Here is a 14,367-nt window from a genome sequence, read left to right on the forward strand (position 1 = left end):
CGGGCAATTTCAAATTTGTTTGAAATAACAAGAATTTTTGCACCAAACTCGTACCAAAACCTAATCCCCATTGTGCCAGAGCTTCGACAACATCCACAACATGCATTAAACCTGTAACAGACACAAGTTCATCACGACCCCGAGAGCAAATCCGCCAACGTGCTAGATTCCGAATCAAAACAAGCATTTAGATTCTAAAAATGTGTCCACATTACACTTACATCACAAACAACACGAATGATCAGAAAAACTCGCGGTAGAAGGCATGGTTGCGAAGATAGCACGAAGGTCGGGTTCGTACAGAGGGAAGTTCAGGCGTGTTACTCAGGCAGTTCCGGTTGTGATCAGAATATTATTCTGATCCCGTGATCAGAATAGTGTTTATGTATATATGTATATATATAGGGATTGACTATTCGTCACCCTGGGTGAGGAATAATTATTTCTCACCCCCCTCTATTTTACCATCAATGGACCGTAATTTTACCATCCGTAAGTTTTGCCTTATTTCCGACGTAAAAAGAGACTGTAAGAAAATATATAATCATCCAAAAAAATATTTTCTGTTATATAGAGTGACACTATTCTGATCCTGGGATCAGAATAGTTATTTGGATCACGGCGCGCCCTATATAGGGCCGAACAGGTGTTCCCGAACTCGAATAACATAGCGTCAGAAAACTAAAACCAAAAAAGGCATGCGATATCCCCCACCTCCCGACCTCCACCAACCCCGTGGCCGCCCCAATCCTCCACCGCTCACCAGCCCCTACGCGCCGTGCCGCCGCCCTACCTCCACCTGGCGCCGCCGACCCGCCTCTTCCTAGCACGCCTCCCCCGCCTCCTCCTGGCACAGTCGACCCTACCTCCTCCCGACACGCTGCCGCCCCTGCCTCCGCTCCCGACTCTTACCAGTGAGAGTCCGACCCGCCTCCGTCCGGTGCTCCGCTGTCGAGCTCTGCCTTTTCCATGCTGGCTTCCTTCACCCACCCCCACTCCCCTGGATCCGTCGCGGCGGCGGCCTCCCTCCCCCTAGATTCAAGATGCGGCGGCGGCCTGCCACCCCTTGGATCAACGGCGGCAGCGGCCTCCTCTGCTTCCAATATGGTAACGCCCTCCCTGACGCACTGCTAGCAGAACCACGACCATCAACTTCCCGCCGGTAGCTCTCCGAGCCAGAGGCATCCACATCCTCATCCGCCTTGTGTGCTGTCCAATTACCCTGTGTCGCCGCTTCCGCGATCCTGCAGCTCACGTATCCTGCGAGGAGCCGTGGATCATGCACGAACATACCTCCACCTCCATCCTTCTCTCATCTACGTGTATCATCTGGCACACAAAAAAGCTCGCGATTGGAAAAAATGCAGGTGTGTGCATCAAAACTACAGTGCATAAATCATTTTTTGTGTTTATCTCTCTGAAAAAATGGCTGCTGCTGCAGGCCGGCTTCGCCTGGTGCATCAGTTCAGCTGCAACACAAAAATAATTATATGTTTTTGCCTAGTTGATTCACTTGTTGGAACAAAAAAGTGGTTGGAGGTCAAATTTTTTTGTTCATGAAGGTCAAAATGTTTTGTTGGTGAAGGTCAAAATGTTTTGTTGGTGAAGGTCAAAAGTATGTTAAGTATAATTTTTGGAACACCTGCACTCTTATGTCGTCCAACATGCTGCGTCGCCTCATACCGGCAAGATTCGTGTATCACCGGCGGGTTGGCCTAGGGCCGCCACCGGAGCCTGTCGAGGTGGTGCCCATATACTCCTAGTTTTTAAAGAAATGAAGTTCAAAAAGAAGAAAACGAGAAGTTCAGATTGTTCAAATTTTACAAAAAAAATCACATATTTTTCCCGTTACTACAAGAATAAAACAAAGAAGTTCAAATGAAAATGACAAACCAATTCGATGTTTATATACCAAGAAGAAAACATGCCTCACCCATAAAATATTAACTTCAGAAGTTCAAAATTAATAAATTGGAGAGTTCGAAAAAAAATGAGAACATAAAAAGAGACACACATATGTTTGTACAAAAAAATTCATGGATTCCCTTTTTCAATAAAGATCCCAAAATTTAAAAATAAAAAAACAGTTTGATGTTTGTAACAAAGACATACATTCACGTTTCTAAAATTTCAAATTAAAAAATGATCATTCCAAAAAAAAATTAAAAAAAGAATTTCACCATTTCTTGAAAAAACCTAGATGTCCAAATAAAAAATAGAGAAGTTTGAAGTATATAACAAACTTAGATTTTTATCGTTACTAAAGAACAAAATGAAGAAGTTCAAATTAAAATAAAGGATTATCTCAATGTATACAGAAAAGTCAAATTCCTTTGGTTTCTAGGAAAAACAAAAATATGAAGTTCATTTTCTTTTAAAATGATGCTTAGTTAAAACATATTTTTTTAATATAGGAATAAGACTAAGAAGTCCAAATTGAAATAATAGAGAAATTCAAAGTACATAAAAAACTCATATTTTTCTCGTTAGTAAAGAATAAAAACAAGAAGTTCAAATTTAAAATAAGGGAACAACTAAAAAAATTAAAAAGATTTTCCCCGCATTTAAAAAACTAGAAGTTTGAAAATAAAACAATGCAGTGGTTCGATGTTTATTTAAAAATCTAGGATTTTACCTTTTCTAAAAACTCATATATATGTTGTTATTAAAGAATCAACCATGAAGTTCAAATTGAAAAACAACCCAGTGAAACTCAATGTTTATTTAAAAATAAAAAAAACAATTATTTAATCAAAAATAAAAACGTGAAGTTCAAATTAAAATAACATGGAAGTTCAAAGTATATTAAACCTTAGGATTTGCAAGTTAAAAAAAACGTCATTTTGGTATTTTTAAAAAATCAAATTTTACTCGTTACTAAAGAATAAAACCAAGAAGTTCAATTTTAAAAAGCGTAGTAGTTTGATATTTATTTAAACACTCGGTTTTTCCGGTTACTAAAGAATAAGACCAATGAGTTCTATTCAAAATAACAAAGAAATTTGATGTTTCTAGCAAAACTTCAATTTTAACATTTCTAAAAAAACACAAAAGAAGTACAAATAAAAAATTAGAGTTGTTCAATGTCTATAAAAACTCAGTTTTTTCCGTTACTAAAGAAAAAATAGAGAGGGGTTCAAAGTGATGATAGGCATAAGTTCACGTACTACATGGTGTGTCTTTCATACATGAAAAAAATAAAAAAAATCCAAAGTCTAATTTTTTGGTTGCTAGAAGTTGATATGCTCTGCCCTCGGAAGTTCAAAATTCTTGAGGGAGAGGTTCACTATGTATTTACATGTTCAAAAAACACAAAAATGTTGTTTCTCGTGTTCAAAAATAATTCTCTCAATCCATTACAAATTTTGGGAAAAAAATTCCCTACATGAAAAAAGTTCCTCCTAATCAAAAAAAATCGAAGGGTGTATCGTATGCTCTATTCCAAAATAAACAGTTAATAAGTTATGAAATAAAATACGTGACAAAATTTCAAGGTGAAAACCGCAGAAGTTCAACTACTACACGAAATGCATTTCAAATAATAATATAAGAATAGAAACCAAAAAGCTTAAAAGGTTTGTTGAAAGAAGTTCAAGTGCTCTGTCCGGGGAAGTTTAAAAATTGTTAGAAGAGAGGTTCGCCTTGTATTTCCATGTTTGAAAACACAAAAAAGAAATTGTTTTTTATGTTTTATAATAATTCTCTCAAGCCACAAATAAGTTTCAGTTATTATTTGGGAGCAATTTGATTTCAAAAAAATCAAATTATAAAAATGGAAAAAGTCCATGTACTACATGGTGTGTGTTTAATATGAGAAAAATGAATTAAAAGGCAAGGTCCAAATTTTTAAAGAAAACTCAGATTTTCCTCGTTATTAAAGAATGGAAACAAGAAGTTCAACTTTTAAAAATAGAGCGCTTCAAAATTTCATAAAAAGGATTAAGAAATAAAACCAGGAAGTTCATATTAAAAAGATGGAGACGTTCGATGATTATAGAAAACTTAGATTTTCCTCGTCAGTAAAGAATGGAAACAAGAAGTTCAAAAATAAAAAACAAGAAGTTCAACTTTTAAAAATAGAGCGCTTCAAAATTTCATAAAAAAGATTATGAAATAAAACCAGGAAGTCCATATTAAAAAGATGGAGAAGTTCGATGATTATAGAAAATACAGATTTTCCTCATCAGTAAAGAATAGAACAAGAAGTTCAAAAATAAAATAACAAGAAGTTCAACTTTTGAAAATAGAGCGCTTCAAAATTCATAAAAAGGATTAAGAAAATCAGATTAAAAATTCATAAAAAAACTCAGATATATTCACGCAACCGAGAGAAGTTCAGATTGATAACTGTCAGAAGTTCACGTACTGCACGGTGTGCATTTTCTATTAACAAGGAACAAAAAACAAAGCTTAAAAGTTTTGTTGTTATAAGTTCAAATCCTCCATCGGAGAAATTTAAAAAAATTATTGTGAGATAGGTTTGTACAAAAGGAATATCATTTGTGTAACACTGACGAATGGATGAGAAAATTACAAACGAAAATATGTCACAGAAGTTCAACGTGAAAACAGCAGGAAGTTCAACTACTACAATGAATGAATTTCACATGAAAAAAATTTAAAATCGTCGCGAGTATGAAAAAACGATCAACACGAGGAAGTTGCGTGTTTACAGCAGCTTTCCATTGGTATATCACTTGCTCAATTCCCGTGGGTGGGTGGAGATCTACGAGCAAAAAAGTATGTGAAAAATAGAGTGAAGTTCAAGTAGACATGCCGAGAAGTTCTGGTTCTTCACGTGGTGCATTTTTGAAGAATCTGTTTCGTGACAAAGGCAAGACGAATGATCTCGTCATTTTTGAAATTACTTGAAAACGGCTAGGAATCATAGAAAACCATCAACATGAAAAAGTTTCGCATTTTCCTTAGCTTTTCAATGGTATATTATTTGTCTCATTTCGATAAAGTTTGTAGAAATTACGGCGAAAATATGTTTTTCGCCATTTTTAAAATTGACTTAAAACAGTAAGGAATTGAGAGAAACAATATATACCAAAAAGTTTCGCATGTCCTCAAGCTTTCCAACGCCATATCATTTGTTGCATTCAGACATACGGTTAAAAAATAGATCAAAAATATGAACTCGGTGGAACTTGTACCATTTTCTAAATTACTCTTAAACCTTGAAATTAGAAAACACTTTCTACATGAAAAAGTAGCGCATTTTCATAAGCTTTCCAACGATATATAATTTGCCTTAATTGGATTAGCCGTTTAGAAATGACATCGAAAATACGAACTCGGCTGTTCGGTTTGTGAAATTTTACGATTTTCCAAATTACTCTTTAACCGTATGGAATTAGAGAAAACTTTCAACATGTGGAAGGAGCGGTTTTGCAGCAGCTTTCCAATGCCATATTATTTGCCTCATTTCGATAGACGGTTTAGAAATGCGATCAAAAATACGATTCACATTTTTTGTATGAAGAAAAAACGGTTTTCAAACTGCTCTTAAACCGCTTACATTTTGCCAAAAATTTAACTTGGGTCATGATAATGGTGTCCACAGATTTCCAATGGTATATCGCAAGCCCATTTGGGCAATGTTGGCGGAAGTTCAACCTAGCACTGGGAGAAGTTCAGGTCGAACAACCCAGGCAGTAAAATTGCAAAAAACGCAATTTCATCACGACCCGAGAGCAAAATCCGCCAACGAGCGAGATTCCTATCTAAAACCGGTATTTACTTGCTAAAAAAACGTTTCTAGATTATACTAACATCATATAGAAGACGACTAACAAGAATAATTTGCGAGGAAAGCCACGGTTGCGAAGATAGCCCGAAGGTTGGGTTCGTACAGAGTGAAGTTCACGCGCGTTACTCAGGCAGTTTAGGTTGTGATCAGAATATTATTCTGATCCCATGATCAGAATAGTGTTTATATATATATCACCTTGGGTGAGAAATAGTTATTTCTCACCCCCCTCTATTTTACCATCAATGGACCGTAATTTTACCATCCGTAAGTTTTACTTTATTTCCGACGTAAAGAGATCGTAAAAAAATATATTATCATCCAAAAATGTATTTTATGTTATGTAAAAATAAAATTACAAACATAAAAACATAGTGTAATACACATAAACTGCAAATTTTCTTGTTTTATGATGTATATTTTTAGTTTTCCAAATTTTACGTAGTGAATCAATAGGAATGTAACTATTTGTATTTCAAGCGTAATTTAATTATGAAATGATCGTTAGATTATCTCGGATGAAAAATAACTTATTCTACATCCTGGATGATGAATAGTAACAATATATATATATATGATATATATAGAAACTCTATTAGTAACCCAGACTGAAGAATAAGTAATTCTTCACCCGGTCGAACGACCCGGCCTTTTGCGCACGGACCAAAAGCCTTACGTCTCGGCAAAAAAAAGATTTTACCTCACGTCCCTTTCTACCTCGTTTCCCAACCACTCGTCCCTTAAAAAAACACTCATCTCTCTCTCCTCGTGCACTGCCGCTGAGATGAACCGCCGCCGTGGTCGACAGTTTCCGATATGGCCTCCTCGAATCCGTCCTCCCTGCTCCCGATAACCATTGATTCATTCTCCCATTGTCAGTTGCATGCCGCTGAATCGATCAGGCGATATGTACCCCCGGTGCATCATCCCGGTCCGCTCGGTCTGGCGGCTCTCCAGCCCCCGATTTGGCTATAGGTCGGTAGATCTGGGAGGCCACCACAACAAGCATCCTTGAACTTTATTTCAAATCATTCATCTTGACATTTACAGGTACACATACGTTGGTATGTATCCATCCTTGGCTGCTCTAATCATTTTCATTTGCTTCAGTCCCCAATCTAGTTCGCAGGAAACGTAGATGTAGTAGAATCTTCTCAATTGTATATTTTTTGGTCAATTCCTGAATTTCTCGTCAAACCATGGAATAATTTCTGATCCTTCATCGTGGATAAATTGCTGAATTGTTTTTCATTCGTATCCTACATGCATCACCATTTGTTACCGAAACATAAAGTCCTATTTGTCAGATTTTTTTTCAGATCTTGCAGATAGTTATTTCAAGTTTAGCAATGAGCAGACTCTTAACTTATGTACCTGCAACTGCAAACTTGCAGTACTGTAGATGGGAAGTAACATTGGTGAGATCGAACATCCTCTGCCCAAGAGGTTATTTAGATTTTTACCATGTACTGTTGCTTGTGTTAGCATTCGGTCCTGTAAGATTCTGTACAAAAATTAATTAGGAACACTCTTAGATGTTCGCGCTGTGGTCGGTGGCCGTTGATTCACAGCAGGTGGAGCAGGCCTGTAGTGTCGCTAGTGTTCCTCATCATCGGGTTATATTGGCCGTTGCATTCTTGTTGATGTGGTTTGCATCTCCATCTCCTCCTACCATGATGGTTGGTGACTAGCCATTCGCGGCTGGAGCTATTCAATATTGCATCTTATCTGTCAATTTACATCAGTATGTGTCAAATTAAACTTATTCGCAGGTGCATTCGAGTGAGAGCTATGGACACTTGAGTGCTGACCAGATCTAAACTTATTCCAGATTTTGGACTAGGAGAAGCTTTCCGCCCTGCAAGTATGTAGATGTATTCCAGAGCAAGGAAAAAAACACCAAGTGAGATGTATTCCTTGCCATTTTACTAAGCAGGTGCATTCATATTCTTTTTATGTCCTGTTTGACAATGTATACAATTGATTGCTTTGAAATGCCTACATTACGGGAGTACAATAAAGTGAGTTGAGAATATTGTTCTTGATTGAGTAAAAAACACTGATTTAACTCATGCTTTTCTGTTGACATACACTCACTTTATGGATTGAAGTTCTCATGATGGTAATGATGAGTGTGCAAGGGCCGTACAGGTCATACATAGGTCTAATTAACAAATCACAGAAAGGAGAGGAGGAAGCTGAGCAACACTCCTTTTTCTTTTTGGAACCTGCACCATTGGGTATGTAGGAAATTATTCTTTGCCTCTATTGGTTGTACCTTATTCTGTAGTGTACTGCCAGTACCATGGCGAAAGAAGTCCAGATAACCCCCTGGGATTTCACAGACTGGCCGGCTTACCCCATAAGGTCAAAAATCAGCTATTTACCACCCTGATCTTTCCTAAACCAGGTGAACCACACCCTAACACCGATTAGAGTAGTTTTTCAGGCGGTTTTGTTGGACATAGCGAGATGCAGCTCGTTTCTGATCGTTCTGCACCAAGCCTCGTCCATCCTCCTCCGAGCACGAGCGGTGTCGTTCCACTCGCGGGCGCTCGCCTAGTCCCGCTATTCTAATTGTGTGCATCTCGACGTCACCCTCCACGACTCGAGGTTTCCCAGCGTATGCCGCCGCGGTTCGAGGGATTCTTCCAGACGTCTACGCCGTCGCGTTCGTGCTGTGCAACCGCGGCTGCCGTGCTGGGGTGCCCCCACCGGCACAACCCGCCAATTGAGCAAGTTCTTGCAAGGGATCGTCGCGCACTACCGGCTGTCGTACTGAAGCTCTCTGTGGCGAATGATGATGGGGCGGTCGAGGTCATTGACGACGGTGACAAGCAGGATATGGACGAGGGAAGCAGCGAGGAACTGGAGCGAGTCGCCAGCGAGGCGGACAAACTTCTTGATGTTTATACAAGGTCCAGATCACGCGTGAATGCAAGCTCCAACGAAGATGTTGAACATATTTGTGCATGTATCTGTTAGGATAATCTCCTACCGGCCCCGCCTCTAGTTTCCTTGTATAGATGAGGCTGAGGGCTGCCCTTGTACCTATATATACGTGCACCGTGCACCCGATCAACATATTGAGAGTTGCATTGCCTCTAATATGGTATCAATTTTTTTTTCCGATCCAATCCTAGCTTCCGCTCCTAGCCGCCGCAGCCGTAGCTACTAGCTGCCGCCACCGCCATCTCCTGCGCTGCTGCCGCACCCTCAACCCGCCGCCGCGCGCGCATCACCCCTCCCCATCCCTCTCTCCTCCCGAGCCGTCTCCCTTCCCCCACCCGATCGCCCCGAGCCACCTCCCTCCCACCCGCTCCCACCCGATCGCATCTCCCCGCTAGCCGCGCCGCTCCTCCCCTCGGCCGCCGCTGCACCCATGGCGTCTCCCCACTCCGCTACCTCCCTCCCCTCTAATCCCTTCGACGGTCCGGCCCCTCTCCCGGTGGAGGTCGTCCGCGATCTCAACATCTTCGCCCGCGTGCCCGTCGTTCTTGACTACGCCTCCTCCACCTACTATGCCTGGAAAACCTACTTCTCCCTCGTCTTCCGTGAGTACCACCTCATCGATCACGTTGATGGCTCCGTCGACTCCGGCCTCATGTTCGCGGACGACGACTGGCTGACCATTGACGCCACCATCACGTGCTAGTTGTACCAAACCATCTCCAAGGACATCTTCCACACCATCGTTTGCGACACCGATGACGCGCAGACGGTGTGGGTAAAGCTGAACGGGCTCTTCCTCGACAACGCCCTCTAGCGCCGCGTGTTTCTTCAACAGGAATTTTTTGGCTGCCAGCAGCTTGACTCGTCCATCGACGATTATTGCATGCGCCTTAAGAAACTTGCTGACGAACTTCGCGACCTCGGGGAGCGAGTCTCCGACGACCTCCTCCTCAGCACGCTCACCGCTGGTCTGAACGAGGAGTTCGACAACGCGGCCTCCAACCTCACGTTCCTCCCAGACCCAACCTTTCCTCGGGTCGTGGCCTACCTTTGGTTGGAGGAGAGGAGGATGAAGATGGTGAAGTCCCGGGCCACGCACACGGCTCTCGCGGCGGGCACCTCCCGCGCCGCCCCTCCCATGGCGCCGCAGCCGCAGCGGCCTCCGTTGCCGCCGCCGGCGTCATACTTCTAGGCGCCACCGGCGCCCGTCTACCAGCCGCCGCCCCCTGCCCCTGACCGCCGCCACGGGGGGCGCCGCGGCAAGAAGCAGCAGCTGCACGGCGCGGGGAGGGGGGCGCCAGCCGCCGCCGCCGCAGCTGCCCCCCCTGGGCCGCCGCGACCAACCCTTGGACGGGGATGGTCCATGCGTACACAATGCTTGTGCCGCGGGCCCCCATCCCGGCTGGGATTCTCGGCCCCCGCCCCGGCGCGCATCAGGCGTTCGTCGCCGCCCCGGGTAGCTACCCCGTCGCGACCCCTCCGTACGCCGCGGCCATGCCTGGCTACGCCGCCCCTGGTGGCTACCCCGTCGCCCCTCCAGCCGCGGCCGCCGCACTCCCACCAGCCCCTTGGGATCTGGCTCTCCTTGCGGCGCTTCACTCCGCCCCTACACCCAACACGTACACCGGAGGCGGCGACTGGTAGATGGATTCCGGGGCTACCACCCACATGACTACCAACCCTGGTAACCTCAACTCCGTATTTCCAGTTTCTACCGCATGTCGTATCACTGTTGGGGACGGGTCTTCCCTTCCCATTACTCATGTCGGTCATGGTTCCTTTCCGTCTAACTCTACGCCTATTCACATGTCTAATGTCTTAGTTTCACCTGAGTTAGTCACTAATCTTGTTTCCGTTCGTTCTCTTACACGTGAAAATCCTATAACTGTTGAATTTGACGAAGTTGGTTTTTCTGTCAAGGACGCTCGTACCCGGATGGTGCTCCACCGATGTGACAGCTCGGACGGCCTCTACCCGGTGACCTCCACCGCCACTTCCACATCCGCATCGGTCGCTCTCTCCGCCACGGTGGACCTTTGGCATGCTCGGCTGGGACATCCAAACCCGGCCACCCTTCATCATATTCTTAGGACTTCTTCATTCACGTCTAATAAAACCGATGATCACACTTGTCATGCTTGTCGTCTCGGCAAGCATGTCCATCTTCCCTTCCCATTACTCATGTCGGTCATGGTTCCTTTTCGTCTAACTCTACGCCTATTCACATGTCTAATGTCTTAGTTTCACCTAAGTTAGTCACTAATCTTGTTTCCGTTCGTTCTCTTACACGTGAAAATCCTATAACTGTTGAATTTGACGAAGTTGGTTTTTCTGTCAAGGACGCTCGTACCCGGATGGTGCTCCACCGATGTGACAGCCCGGACGGCCTCTACCCGGTGACCTCCACCGCCACTTCCACATCCGCATCGGTCGCTCTCTCCGCCACGGTGGACCTTTGGCATGCTTGGCTGGGACATCCAAACCCGGCCACCCTTCATCATATTCTTAGGACTTTTTCATTCACGTCTAATAAAACCGATGATCACACTTGTCATGCTTGTCGTCTCGGCAAGCATGTCCATCTTCCGTTTAGTGCGTCCTCATCGATGGCGTCGTATCCATTTGAGTTGCTTCATAGTGATTTGTGGACATCTCCGGTTGCCAGTAATACGGGTTTTTATACTATCTTGTCATACTTGATGATTTTTCGCACTATGTGTGGACCTCCCCGTTGCGGAGAAAATCCGATGCACTCTCCGTTCTTACTACCTTTTACTCCTATGTCGCTACACAGTTTGGGCATCCCATCCATGCCTTGCAGACCGACAACGGGAAGGAGTTCGACAACGTCGGAGTTCGCACCCTCGCTGCACATGGCACGATTTTTCATCTCACCTGCCCGTGTACCTTGCAACAAAATGGTTGCGCCGAACGGATCCTTCGCACCCTCGATGATTGTGTATGCACTCTTCTTTTTCACGCCAATGTCCCTCCCTGGTTTTGGCCGGACGCTCTCTCCACCGCCTCTCTCCTCATCAATGTTCGTCCGACTCGTGCTTGTGGGAACTTTGCACCACATCATCTCCTCTTCGGTAGCCCACCCTCATATGATGATCTTCGTGTTTTTGGGTGTCTCTGTTATCCTAGCATCGCCTCCACTACTCCTCATAAACTCGCACCTCGCTCCGTGGCATGCATCTGTCTCGGATACCCACCAAACACCAAAGGCTATCGTTGCTATGATCCGGTTTCCCACCGAGTTTTCACTTCTCGGCACGTTTACTTTGACGAGAGGTCTTTTCCTTTTCACCAGGTACCGCCGCCGGCCGACTCGCCATCGTCATCCGCGCCTTCCGGTGCCCCTAGGGGAGGCCGCTCACTCGCGCTCGGGCCCCCTCCCGGCTTCGGGCCCCCTGCAGCGCGTGGCCCTTCCCCTGGCTTCGGCTCCCCCGCCGCGCCTGGGCCCGCTCTAGGTCCGCGGCGCCGGACCCGGACCCCGCTGGCTCGCCGGCCCGCTCCCCGGTGGCCATGTCACCTCCGACTCCCGTTGAGTCCGTAGCCCGGTCAGCAAGCACATCCCATGTGCCTGACCCGGGCTCCTCGACGGCTTCCGCCGGCCCGGCTGCATCCTCGCCGGCGGCCACGGCGCCCCCGACTCCCGTTGAGTCTGCAGCCCGGGCAGTGATCGTGTCTCCCACTCCTGACCCCGACTCCTCGACGGCTTCTTCGCCTGCCTCGTCGCCGGCCCGCCGACCACGTCGGCCGCGCCGATCCAGCCGGTAGCCCCGGACACCCGCATGGTCACTCGTGCTCGCGCTGGCATTCACCGGCCCAGCAAGCGCTATTCTGTGGATGAATACCTCCTCGCTGCCTCGACGTCCGCTCTGTCACCTCTCTTGTCGTCCGCTCGAGCCGCACTTCGCGATCCGCATTGGCTCGTGGCGATGCAGGAGGAGTTCGACGCGTTGGTGCGCAACCGCACCTGGCAGCTTGTCCCGCGGCCACCCCATGCCAACGTTATCTCTGGCAAGTGGGTATTCCGGCATAAGACTCGTCCTGACGGGTCTCTCGAGCGCTATAAGGCTCGGTGGGTGGTCCGTGGGTTTCGGGAACGTGCTGGAGTCGACTTCACCGACACGCTCACCCCAGTTGTCAAACCGGGCACGATTCGCATGTATCTGTTAGGATAATCTCCTACCGGCCCCGCCTCTAGTTTCCTTGTATAGATGAGGCTGGGGACTGCCCTTGTACCCATATATACGTGCACCGTGCACCCGATCAACATATCGAGAGTTGCATTGCCTCCAATAGAAGATAATACACAAGTATAGACCTGTTTCCCTCCTGGAGACCTGGACAAGCACGCACATAGACACAAGAAGTACATGCCACCATGTCTGAGATGGACATGACTAACCGTGTTTAGTAACTAACAGTGGAACTCGATAGCTGCCGGCGGCACGGGCGCCAGCTCGATACGCGGCGCATATGTTGTCCATGGAGGACGAAGCGGACGTGGCCGGCAAGAGCGTTGCCGAGGCGACTACGACGATGACCACGCACGAGAGGTTCGGTGGCAAGTCAAGATTGCATGCGAGCCAAACCATAGTCGCATGTGCATGGTTTCTAGAGCCCGATGCCGAACAAGGAGCTGGTGCTTCCAAGGAACCGGGAGCCTTGCCAAATTGCTATCACATTGACACCATTTTCTTTACCAGAGGCAGAGGCGGGCAGAGCTCTACGAAAGGAGCTTCGTGAACCATGCCGAGCTGAACTTCCTCGTGGCTGGCTGCTGGCTGGTGCTGCTGCCGAACAGTACCTCAACGATGCATGTGGTTTGTGTGGGATGACCTGAGCAACATGCGATGGCAGAAAGGTGGGCGGAGGAACTATGTCGACCTGGCACTCGCAACCTTCAAAACCGCCTGGAAAACCACTCTGATCGGTGCTAGGGGGTGATTCACCTGGTATAGGAAAGAACAGGGGGTTAAATACCCGGTTTTAGACCTGAGGGGGTAAATGGGCCGGTTTGTGAAATCCTAGGGGGTTAAGTGGACTTCTTTCGTACCATGGCATGCCAATTGTTTGGATAGATCAAAAGGCAAGCTAAAGATCAATTAGATAAATGCTACTGTACTCGCACATCTCACATCTCGTTTAGCTTTATACATACCTTGAATCAGCATTTCTTGAAAACATATTTATGCAGTCACACATCTCACCTTGTTTTTTTTTTAAATTTTGCTTGGTTGGAACTATATACATTTGTGTTGTCTAACTTGTAATGCTCGCTGATTGAATTTGCAGCATTTGAATCCTCCTCAGAAGAGAAACATGGTATTAGCTAGTGCCAAACTTGGCCATGCTGCTATCAACTTGCCTTGGGTCCAATACTTGCAAGCTTCTTCATCTATAACAAACATCAATCCTGGGAGCACTAGTTAAAGAGTTGGTGTTCTTAGTCTAGCAAAAAGATATAGAGGAAGTCATTGCCACTACTCCTACCAGAAGATTAAGTTTAAGAAGAAAATTTCTTGTTCTGGCTGCTGATTAATTGCCACTGAACTTATCCACATGTTAATGTCATAATTGTTATTGCTCTGCTACTTAGTTGCCAGTACATTTTCTATTTTCGAAAGAGCCCAAAATTTACACATCTA

General features: G+C 45.5%; 1 long non-coding RNA gene across 20 annotated transcripts; it reads left to right on the forward strand.

Annotated features, from left to right (window-relative positions):
- Window positions 1-6,426: 6,426 nt before the first annotated feature.
- LOC147980142 (uncharacterized) lies at window positions 6,427-14,367 on the forward strand. Of its 20 annotated transcripts, none has more exons than XR_015619122.1 (4): window positions 6,458-7,201; window positions 7,587-7,691; window positions 7,867-7,995; window positions 14,015-14,367. It is a non-coding gene; the product is annotated as an uncharacterized LOC147980142 (long non-coding RNA). The 20 variants fall into 20 exon arrangements; XR_015619112.1 differs by having other exon boundaries at window positions 6,459-7,201; window positions 7,587-7,658; window positions 7,907-7,995; XR_015619125.1 differs by having other exon boundaries at window positions 6,460-6,819.

Source organism: Triticum urartu, chromosome 3A, assembly GCF_056163025.1.
Source record: "Triticum urartu cultivar PI428250 chromosome 3A, HENAU_Tu73, whole genome shotgun sequence".
Taxonomy (NCBI): domain Eukaryota; kingdom Viridiplantae; phylum Streptophyta; class Magnoliopsida; order Poales; family Poaceae; genus Triticum; species Triticum urartu.